Raw genomic sequence first — 10873 nt, forward strand, 5'->3', positions numbered from 1 at the left:
AGGAAGCTTCAATTGAATGAATTAGATGAAATCCGGAATGATGCAAACGAGTCTAGTCGAATATACAAGAAGAAATCAAAGGCATTTCATGACAAGATGATATCAAGGAAGAGCTTTGCCATTGGACAGAAAGTTCTTCTATTTAATTCTCGCCTTCGGTTATTTCCAGGTAAGCTTTGTTCTCGATGGGTTGGTCCGTTTGTTATAACTAATATTTTTCCTCATGGTGCAGTGGAAATCCAAAGTGCAAAGACCAGAAACATGTTCAAAGTGAATGGGCATATACTCAACCCATATTACGAGTCTTTTGCGGAGCATGATGTGGAGGTTTTACCCCTCCAAGAACCAGCTTCCCTTGAATGATTACTTTTGGTACCGTCCGATTGCGGACGTAAAAGCAAGCGCTTATTGGGAGGCAACCCAATATTTCTATTCATTGTCTTTTTATGTCATTTTCAAATTTTCGTTTGTTTTTTTTTTGAGTTTTCTTGCGTGCTAAGCTAAATTATTTCTTTTCTTTGTAGGAATCTTTGGTTATGTCCACCCTTGGAGTTGATTGCAGAATTGAAGTTTGGGGGTCATCACTCGATTTTACTGCAAATTGGGGAAGTTTTTAGTCCAAATGCTTTATTTTGTTCCTTACTATTTTATTTTATTTTTATTTTATGCATTATTGTGTTTTATGACATTTGGGGACAATGTCCAGTTTAAGTTTGGGGGTAAGGATTGAAAAAATGACCAAATTGAAAATTTTCGTCCCTTTGACTTAAGAATTGGTTTCATTTGTTTCCTTGTTGTTTTTTTTTTTTTGTTTTCATAATTAGTTTTGTTGACTCTAAAAAAATAAAAAATTAAAAAAAAAGAGAGAAAATTCTAAAAATGAAAAATTCAAATATAGTCTTATTTTTTTTATTGTTTTGAATTAGATTTTTGTTAGTTTTCCGACCCAATGATATAACTGGATTGAATTTGAACCATGGTGATCAAGAATTTAGTAAGCATGCATTGTGTGAAATTCCTTATTCTCTTGTTAGTTTTGTACATGTTTAATCATCTTTGAAAAACCAAAAGCACATAGCCTTGTTGATGTGAAACTAAAGCATGATTTAAAGCTTCGTATGTGAACATAGTGACCATATACAGCCTCCGTGAGTTTTTGAGCCTATTGAAAGTGTGTGCATTTTTCATACACTCATATTCTTTCATGTGTGATGAACTTATGTGACTTACATTTCTAGAACTTGCGTAACGATCTTTCGAAATGTTTGTCATTGATTGCATGAACTTGAAAAGGATAGAGGCATTAGGTTTATCACCATGACTCAAATAAGCATGTTTCCTAAAGAAAAATGATATCATTAGATTGCCAATTTGAGCCGTATATGTTAAGCCTTTTATTTCTTATCACCAGATATGTCTGCCCTTATACCTTAAACATTTTTCCTTACCCTTTCCAAGCTAGCTAGTGAGCAATGTGAGATTGTCTTATGAGAAATGTTTGTGAAGTACTTTGAAGGAGTTTGGCAAAAGAATAAGTGTGGGGTAATTTCATGTTTGTATTTTGTTATGTGCGAAAATTGGTTTAAAAAAAAAATAGAATAAGAAGAAGAAAAAAAAGAAAAATTGTATACAAAGCAAATAAAAAGTTTAGGGGTGTGATTGGAGGTATTAGTAGAGTGGTTGGAGAGCTTGAGTTCTTATAAATCTCAACAAGAGAATTGCTTGCAATGTAGCTTGGAACTTGTGTTTACCTATCCTTTCATTTCTATAACCCTCTCCCTAAGCCTCATTACAACCAATAAAAGTCCTCTTGATTTTAGTTTTGCAATTATGATTGTGGAGATGAGATCTTTATGCAAGCTTATGGTAGATCTTTCACATTTGATTCTTTGAGCGAAACATGTTAAACTAAACATATGTGTGATTGAGTGTATGTCCCGTGAGAACGTCACTAGTTTGCATGTGGTGTTTTAAAACAAAACTTGAAATTGCATTAGCATGACTATTACACACACTACACTTCAAGGATGATTAAAAGCTAGTTGTTAACATTTGAATAAGGAAGATGACCTTGGATTAGCTTGTTTGATGCTAGCTAACACCTATTCAAATATCAGAGGAAATGGAAAATTAAGTGAGAGTAATGGGCATAAAGGCTGCCCAAAGAGTTACAATTGTTTTAGCATTTTCTCTCACTTATTGTCATCACTAAATGGCTGTTAGTGGGGTGAGTTATGGAGAAAAAACTGTGGCAGCAGAAGAGAAGAAAAGGGCTACAGGTTGCAGCAGCAAAGGGAGAAAAGGCAAGGCTGCTGCATTGGGGAAGGAAGGAAAGGAATGAGGAAATCTTGGCATTCTCTTCTCTTGGTTTTATCTTCTCAAACTCATATCTTTCTATTGGTTTAATTTGAGAATTATGTGCAACTAATTTTTAGTAGTTAGGGGCTGTTTTGAAGCCCTAAATATGATTGCAAGTTTGTTATGACATTTCGTTTGAATTACTTTTATGAATGTATGAAAATTGGTTCACTACTTGTCTCATTGATGAATTCTTTATGTGTTTTCTACGGATGCATACCTAGTAAGCATATCTAGGATTCTAATGCCATGAATATGTGTGTGCCTGCCCTTGTCAAATGAGGACCTACATATGTTCTAGAATAGTACTTGTTAATTGTGATTAACATGTGAACCAATTTCTAGGATTAGTAAGACAACGCTAGTAGTTACGATGCCTTGTGATGACTCAAACTCTTTTCGTTCTTAATGATTTCTACTTGTTAAATCTATGAACACACCATTCGAGATTGCATGTTAGGGACTAAGTTAAGTTGAAAACGTCATTCTCTTAACATTCTACATAAAAAAGAGTAATAGGTTGAGTTCTAACATTGAGCCAACTTGAGCATCTTCATCCAAAAATGAAAGGAATTTGAATGAAACATAACATGTTTGCATGATTATTTGGTGGTGGATAGCAATTCCCCTAACTTGTTTTTTCTTAATTTGTGAATTACTTAAAAATCTGTTTTTGTCCTGTTTTTGTTCGATTTAATTTAAATAGCAAATCAACTCTAAAAATCCCAAAACTTTGTGTGAGTGTATCTCTGTATGTCTAGTATCTGCATATAAAATTTTGTAGACTTTAGATAAGTGTAAGTCGGTCTAATAATTATCTTTCGGTGGCTGGTCAGTAGGGACAACAGCCCAATTTTTGTGACATTTTAAGTAGTTAGATAAAATAATCTTTTGTGGGAAAGACCCTTATTTTCATATGCTACAATTGACAAATCTTATTGTTAATAAGGAAAATTAATAGAACATTTGTGTGCTACTTTGTGGTGTGCTTTTAATCCTACCAGTAACAAAAAGGAGGAAGAGATATTTAAGTAGAAGGATTCGGTACACATTGCAGTGCACAAAGACATCCGAGAAAGCTCCTTGAAACACCCCCCAAAGGCTAGTCTAGTAGTCTTACATCAACATACCTCAACGTCCTTAAATCAAGGAGTCTAAAGACCATACCCTAATCTCCTTAAATCAAGGAGTTGACAACAAGGAAAAAACTTACATCAATCTCCTTCAGTAAAGGAGAAAAATACTACTTACAAAAAGATAAAGTAAGATAAACCCTAGAACCTATAGCAGCCCTAATAACCACTATTCCTTCAATACATGTAAATAGTCATTCATATTCTTCAATGCGAGTAAGTAGTCATTTCTACTCATATATAAAATCTAAAAAAAAGGTAGTATTTATGCTTCTTCTCTACAAATGAGTTTTCTGTTGTCAATAGTGATTCCTTCTAAGATGTATTATATATAGTTTGACATGTATACAACTCTCAAGTAATAACAAATAATGGCATTACTCATAAAACCAATACATATATCTGCAGTGTGAAACGATTTATGCACTCATTTCTACTTCTAGAATAATACTCTCTTTATCATTTCTACCTTAATTCTACTGTGATTTATACAATAAAGGATTAAAAAAATTACAAGAAAATCACTTCCCAACATGAAGTTGAGCTATATGATTATACTTATAATTAGGAAAATATACTGAATATTAGTAAGAAACTCTTTAATTACTTGGGACTTAGAGTCTTTGAAAGCGCTCTTCAAAACAATATTGTACTGAAATTACAAATCAACTCTTAATTTTTAATTTTTTTTAGAGTTTATAATAAATGGTCTTTGAAATTGACTCAAACAATAAAAATGATTCCTAAGTTTCAAAATCAATCAGTGTCGCCGCTAAAATTTAGTGCCGCACATCAGTATGGTCCATTTTGTCTAATTCCATCAAACTTTATATGTTAGTTAATTAGTGTGTTGTTGTAGCACACAAGTAGGTCACACTAATTCAATCATAAGGCGCCATACGGATTAGCTAGAAAACCATTTTGGTTTTTAAGATTTAAAACCAAACTCATAAAACTAAACAAAGGGAAAAAGAAGGTGAAGACATTATCGTCCTCACCAGATCTTGAACACTCTAGAACTGGGCAACTAAAACAGAGGGCAAGAAGATTCGTTTACTTATTTGTAATGAGAATGAAAAGCAAGGGAATAGGTTCATTAATGACTTCTTTCGCCTTCACTTGCATTTTTTATAGGTTTTAATTCTATAAAATTTTCAAATTTATCACAAACTTAACAAAAAGATAATAGTCATTAGACCTAGTTTTAACAAATGGATTATTCCTATTAATACCTGGATTTATATTGAATTTGCCCTAAAGAGAATAGTTTATCCAAATGAAGACGTAGATGTCTTCCTGTTTTTATGAGTTTTAGTTGTAAATCTTAAAAAGTAAAAAAAATTCTATAGTTAGTCCACGTGGCACTTTATGATTGGATTGGTAGGACTCACTCGTGCCACAACAGCACACTAACAAAAATTTTGAGGGAATTAGACGGCAAGGACCATAGTGATGTGCGGCATTGAATCTTAGGGATGGCATTGATCGATTTTGAAACTCATGAACCTTTTAAGTTGCTTGAGTCAATCTTAGAGACTATTTGTGATGAAAACCTCTTCTTTTTTTTTTTTTTTTTTTTTAAATAACAATGATATTGCGGTTTTGAGCTAAGCTAGCTTGTTGAACTAAAACCTTAACACTTACAAGTGGTGAGAAATATCATTACAACGTGGCACTAATCACAACTAGCTCTTGTTTAGTCACATGTTTCAAATTCCCATTTTCTATTGAACCCAACATAATGGAGCAAAATTTATGGCATATTTAATAAGGGAATTGTTATTGGAACTCCAAAAATCTCATTCTACACTCTAAACTTTCTATATTTGGAAAGAAAAATATACTTGTGAGGAGTGTAGAATGAGATTTTTGGAGTATTAATAACACTTCCCTTTAAGAATTTGTGTGCATAATTCCATATGCACAAGTATACTGACACATTAAGCGTATTATCAATCAATAAAATCAACTGACAGAGGAATCAATATTATATAAAAATCAAGCACGAACAACCACAAATCAAATAGATTAATGATCCATCATGTTCATTAATCTCCCAATTGCATGTGTGTATCATCCAGATATTCAAGATGTGTAGGCATGTTCAAAGGATCGTTGGCGAGGCAGTGTGTCAAAAGTTTCAGATTTGCTTATACAAAATGCAGATTTTAAGTAATTATTTAATTTGTTTATAGTTTCATAAATTCAGTGTACTTTGTTTTTTTTTTTTTTTTGTTATGGTGGACACTTAGTTTAAACATGGTGGAAGCGAAAAAAAAACAGAGAGAGATTAGGCCATGTGAACTTAAGCAGATATAAATTAGATTTCTACCTCATATCCATCTTTGTATTCTATCATGTGTCAAAAGAAGAACAAATTTGAAAAACTTCACATGGCATAATTAAAAAGAAGTTAAAAAGGTTCTAGAGTAGGATAGTGTATCAAGACTCAAGCTTCTAAGCTATTACAAATATTATTACAACAATTATCTCCGTTTAACAATAAAGTGATATTGCTCATCTATTGATCAGTTTTTTTTTATTATAAGCGATTTTATTATTTTAATTTATATTTGAAGGAGGAGAAAGGTTTAAACAATGAGAGTTGATGTCCTGGCAAACCGTATCTGGTTGAGAAAATAATTTGTGCTTTTTAACTTTGGGTTAACTGCAGTTTACACCACAAGGTTTAGGGGGTCATTTGTAAAATGAAACACTAGGTTTGAATTTTTTGCATTTTACACCACGTTATTTCTAAATTATACCAATTAACATCTCCATTAATTTCACGGTCTAATTGGACGTTAAGTGCTGATATGGCATAGCCTTAAACCATCTCCAACCAAAGGAGGGCCAGAGGGCTAAAATTAATATTTTAATGAACAGCGCATGGCCATATTTTTTACCGTCGCCAACCAAGGGTCAGGCCAAGCATAACCCTATCACAAAAAACCATCTCCAACCGAGGGCCAAAGGGCCATAGGGCCAAGCATAATTTATTATTTTAATTGAATTACTATAGTTACTTAAATTAAATTACCTCAATAATTTTATGTTAGGGATTGTCAATAATTTTCATGTTGTTAAATGTTTTAAAAAAAAATGTTGTTTAAGTTTCATGTTGTTAAATTTTGTTTTATGTTGTTTAATGTTACTTAATATTATTTAATGTTGTTTAATGTTGCTTCATGTAAAAATTTAAAAAAATACTATAAAAATAAAAATTCAAATATGACATCATCATACAGCCCCGCCCGGGGCAGGCTAGCTCATTTGGGCTGGCCGATTGGCCCTTTGACTCTTTTTTGTCCAGTAGAGCCCTCGGTTGAAGACGATTTTAGAACTATTTTCGACCCTTTGGTCCTTTGGACCCTTCGGTTGGAGATGGTCTTAGTGCACATTTTAAACACTTGTTTACCGCCAATTTTAATGTTCGGTACTTTACTCTTACTTTTTTAATCGTTTTATGAAATTAACAGTCGACATATGATTTAAATGTGGGCCCAATATATGCAAACATCAACATTTATCGTCTAATTAGACGGTGGAATGTGGTTAAATTGGTGCAATTAAAAAATCAAGTGCTGTAAAATGCAAAAATTAAAATCTCATGACTCATTTTGCAAATGACTCCAAACCTTATGGTGTAGAATGCGGTTAACCCCTTTACTTTTTATGATACATAGGATTACATGAATATAAAACAAACTGAAAGTGAAACCCCACAAAGGATCATCCCAAAGGAGGTCCAATGAAAACAGAATCAATGGCCCAAATAAGTAGGCCCAATAAAACAAAGAAACGCATGGTGGCCCAAGGGTTGGAAGATCAACAGCAGCCGAAGAATCGTCTCAAGTACTACATTTAAACAGACATTACTGTATCCCCTATGTCAAGGAACCCTGCATGATTACAGAGACAATGCGTTCAGTCTTCCACCGTTGTGACATTAATGAAGATCGTCAACCAATCAGGCGGAACCACATTGGCGCTAAAGGGAAATGTATCACAAATTTTCAAAGGAAGTTCCAAAGTTAGCATGTTGGACAATTACAAACTACCCGATGACAAGAAGTTCCGGACTTGAGTCAAGCTAATCAATGAATGTTGCTCACCACATAGCATTCACACAGACATGCACCAACCAAAAACTACTGTGGAACAGTGGAATATGCAACGTGCACTAACATGCAACACTAACGAGCATATAAATTAGACCATTGAAGATGACAGAGAAATTTTCAGAGTACGGAGAAGAGTTCACAAACCTGAATTGAGAAACCAAAACGTATTTTCATCCCACGCATCTGTGTCCACAAGTACCAAGCAGACCACTCCTGTGTCAACGATTTTCAGATTCAGCACACCCTGGATATCTCACAAAAGGAGTCTGCACCAAACTTTGATCGCTGTTTACAACAGCCAACTACAAGACCCGGCCTAAATTATAATTAAGAGAGTTGAACTTAAACTGATATCTAAGAACAGCAAAGTTCTAAAATACAACGAGATAATTACTAAAAGAAGTTAGAATGTAAGAGTCATGCAGCACGGAGCATAGGGCAAAATACGCTTCGTAATACAACAAATCAGTCTCCCTCCTCAAGTCAAAATCTTTGTGCCATGGACAACAACGGAAAATGAATCAGTTCTCCTGAGTCCAGACCTTCACCATCTTGTCATTCCCAAGTGCACCAGAAGCAATTATGTTCTTAGTTGGGTGACATGATACTGATATGACAGTGTCAGTGTGACCTTCCAATTTCTGAACTATCTTCCTGCTTTGCAATTCCCACAAGTACAAACAATTATCTTCAGAACCGCTTACAATGTATATCCCATTTGTCACAGAAAATGTGGAAAAAATGCAGAACCTTGAGCTCTTGTGACCTGTGTAAGTCTTTAGACAATTCCCAGTTGAAAAGTTCTAGAGCCTCTACAGACACAATATAGAAATTCCAGATCAGCTGTATGCCATGATTGCTTTGGAAAATGAATATAGTGCTCGTTTGCTCAAGTTCTTGGTTCTTTATTTCTGCTTCTTAAAAGAAAATGGAGATAGAGGAGAGAGGGGAGGGTAGAGAAGAAAGAGATGATATGAGACGGGAATATTTGCCTCCCTCTTCCTCGCTGCCTCTCTAAAATGGTTAGCAAATGAGCATGTAATAACCGTTCCAGTTAATCAAATTGTTTTAACATAGTCCATTGTTCTACTAATGTACTTTCATGGATATAATACCATAACCAAAAGATAAACCCACTTGTTTGTCTTCAAATCATGCACACGGAAGATACGAAAATAATTGCAAAAGGAGATGGACAGAAAACCATATGCCCTAAGAATGGGGAAAATCAGTTTTCCCAAGGAAAATTTATTGAACCTACATCTAGTTCACGTTGGATTCCTCAAACAAGCACGCAAAAGCACTAAAATCCGATCTGTCAAATGCTGAAAGCAATGTGTCAAATGTGGCATCAACAGATAAACCAGACCTAAAGAACCAGTGCAGATGTTTCAGAACCAATTATCGGGCATTTCACCTGTACATGAATAACATTACACGAAAAGGTTGAAACCTGAGTAAGAACAAGTACAAACGGAACCAATATTTTGTCATGAGTGAGCATTCAGAACCATCAACTTTCCACTACCCAATTAACAGAGTTCTAATCAATATTTAGTCATCGCAACCATGATATTTGAAGTACTTAATCTTATAAATTGAAGTGAGCATCGACAGAGGATTCAAACGAAGCCATTCAAATTCAACAAAACAGTCGTAAATTACGAAAAATAAGAAGTGGGAACTGAGCTTACCAAAGTATCATCCAATGTGCCAACAAGAATTGACTTGCCATTAGGCGCAAACTTAACATACTAAACCGGAGGATTTTCATCATCGATCAATGTCTTGGTGCATTGACCAGTGGAGGCATCCCAGGTCCTGCACAACCCATCATAGCTGCTGGAGACGATAACCGATCCATCCCGATTGAAATCGACGGTGGTGACGGGGTCGGAGTGAGCCGGCAAAACCGTCAAGCATTTCCCGGTCTTAACATCCCAAATACGCACCGTTTCGTCGAAGGAACCCGAGACGATTATATTGGACAGTGGGTTGAAGTTGGCGCAGAAGACGTAGTTGGTGTGGCCATGGAGGGTCTTGATGGTTTGGCCGGTGGCGACGTCCCAGAGGCGGAGGGTCTTGTCGTCGGAGGCGGAGACCATGAAGCGAGAGTCGGCGGAGAAGGCGAGATCTGAGACGCCCTGGGAGTGGCCTTCGAAGGTCTGGGCGGGGGAGATGGTGGGAGTGGAAGAATCATCGCCAATGCGTGAGATGGCCAATGCGTGGGAATGCACCTTCATTTGGCTGAATGAAAAATGATTTTGTGCCGATAAATTTGAAATTTGGACACAAATTAGTATAAATTAATTCTGTACTAATTTTTATGTTTATGGATTCGAATTTTTGTTTAGATTCGTAAACATAAAATTTTTACATAGAAAAAAAAACTTGGAATTTGAAACCTTTCAATTCCCAAGTTAAATTTAATATAAATAATTGTCAGTTTAGAATTTTCATAAATTAGAGTTTAAAAAGTAAAATACAAAAAAAACTCAATCATGAGTGACCGTCATCACCCACAATCATAGTTGTCGCCACCATCACATATTATTGGCTCCCTCGCCACTGCCGCCACCACTACCCATCGTCATCATCGCCGCCTCTCCATTGCCACTACTAACACATTTCCTAATTATATCTTGTATTTAAATTTCACTCTTCTTTTAGGTTAACCAAACAATAAAATTTATAAATTCTAGAAACTAAATTCCATCATTTCAATGTTATTTTATAATTATTTAGTAATCTTAAATTTATTTGCCCGAATGCAAGGTAAGGACGGAAGGGAATGCAAATATTAACCTCTATGAAAAATGTGTATAAATTTTAGGGAGAACTAAAAAGGTAACAATCATAAAACACTTTTTTTCTTCCATCATTATTGGTCCCTAAAATTAACCTAATTTATCATTTTGGTCATTGAAATTGAAAATCAATCAATTTAGTCATTGAAACTGAAAATGGATCAATTTCATCCTTGAAATTGACCTAACACATCAATTTAGTCTTTGTCGTCCAATTCCGTTAAAATTTCCTTTAGTTGGTTGATGTAGCTGATGTGGGGTCAATACTACTCATGTATCGCCATGTGGATTAAAAAACCCAAAAAAACCAAAAAAAATAAAAAACAAACAAAAAAACCCAAGTTGCAGCACAATTCCAAGTCCAACACAGAATTACTCTTCCTCCTTCCTCTTCTTCCCCGCGGCTTCCGTCTTCCAATTCTCCAACACAGAATCCTCTCACTTCCCCCTC

The 10873-nt window shown here is 34.9% G+C and overlaps 1 pseudogene; it reads right to left on the minus strand.

Moving 5' to 3' along the window:
- Positions 1-8029: 8029 nt before the first annotated feature.
- Positions 8030-9858, minus strand: LOC137724618 (COMPASS-like H3K4 histone methylase component WDR5A; annotated as a pseudogene).
- Between the last annotated feature and the right edge of the window lie 1015 nt (positions 9859-10873).

The sequence above is a fragment of the Pyrus communis genome, chromosome 1, assembly GCF_963583255.1.
Source record: "Pyrus communis chromosome 1, drPyrComm1.1, whole genome shotgun sequence".
In the NCBI taxonomy this organism is placed as follows: domain Eukaryota; kingdom Viridiplantae; phylum Streptophyta; class Magnoliopsida; order Rosales; family Rosaceae; genus Pyrus; species Pyrus communis.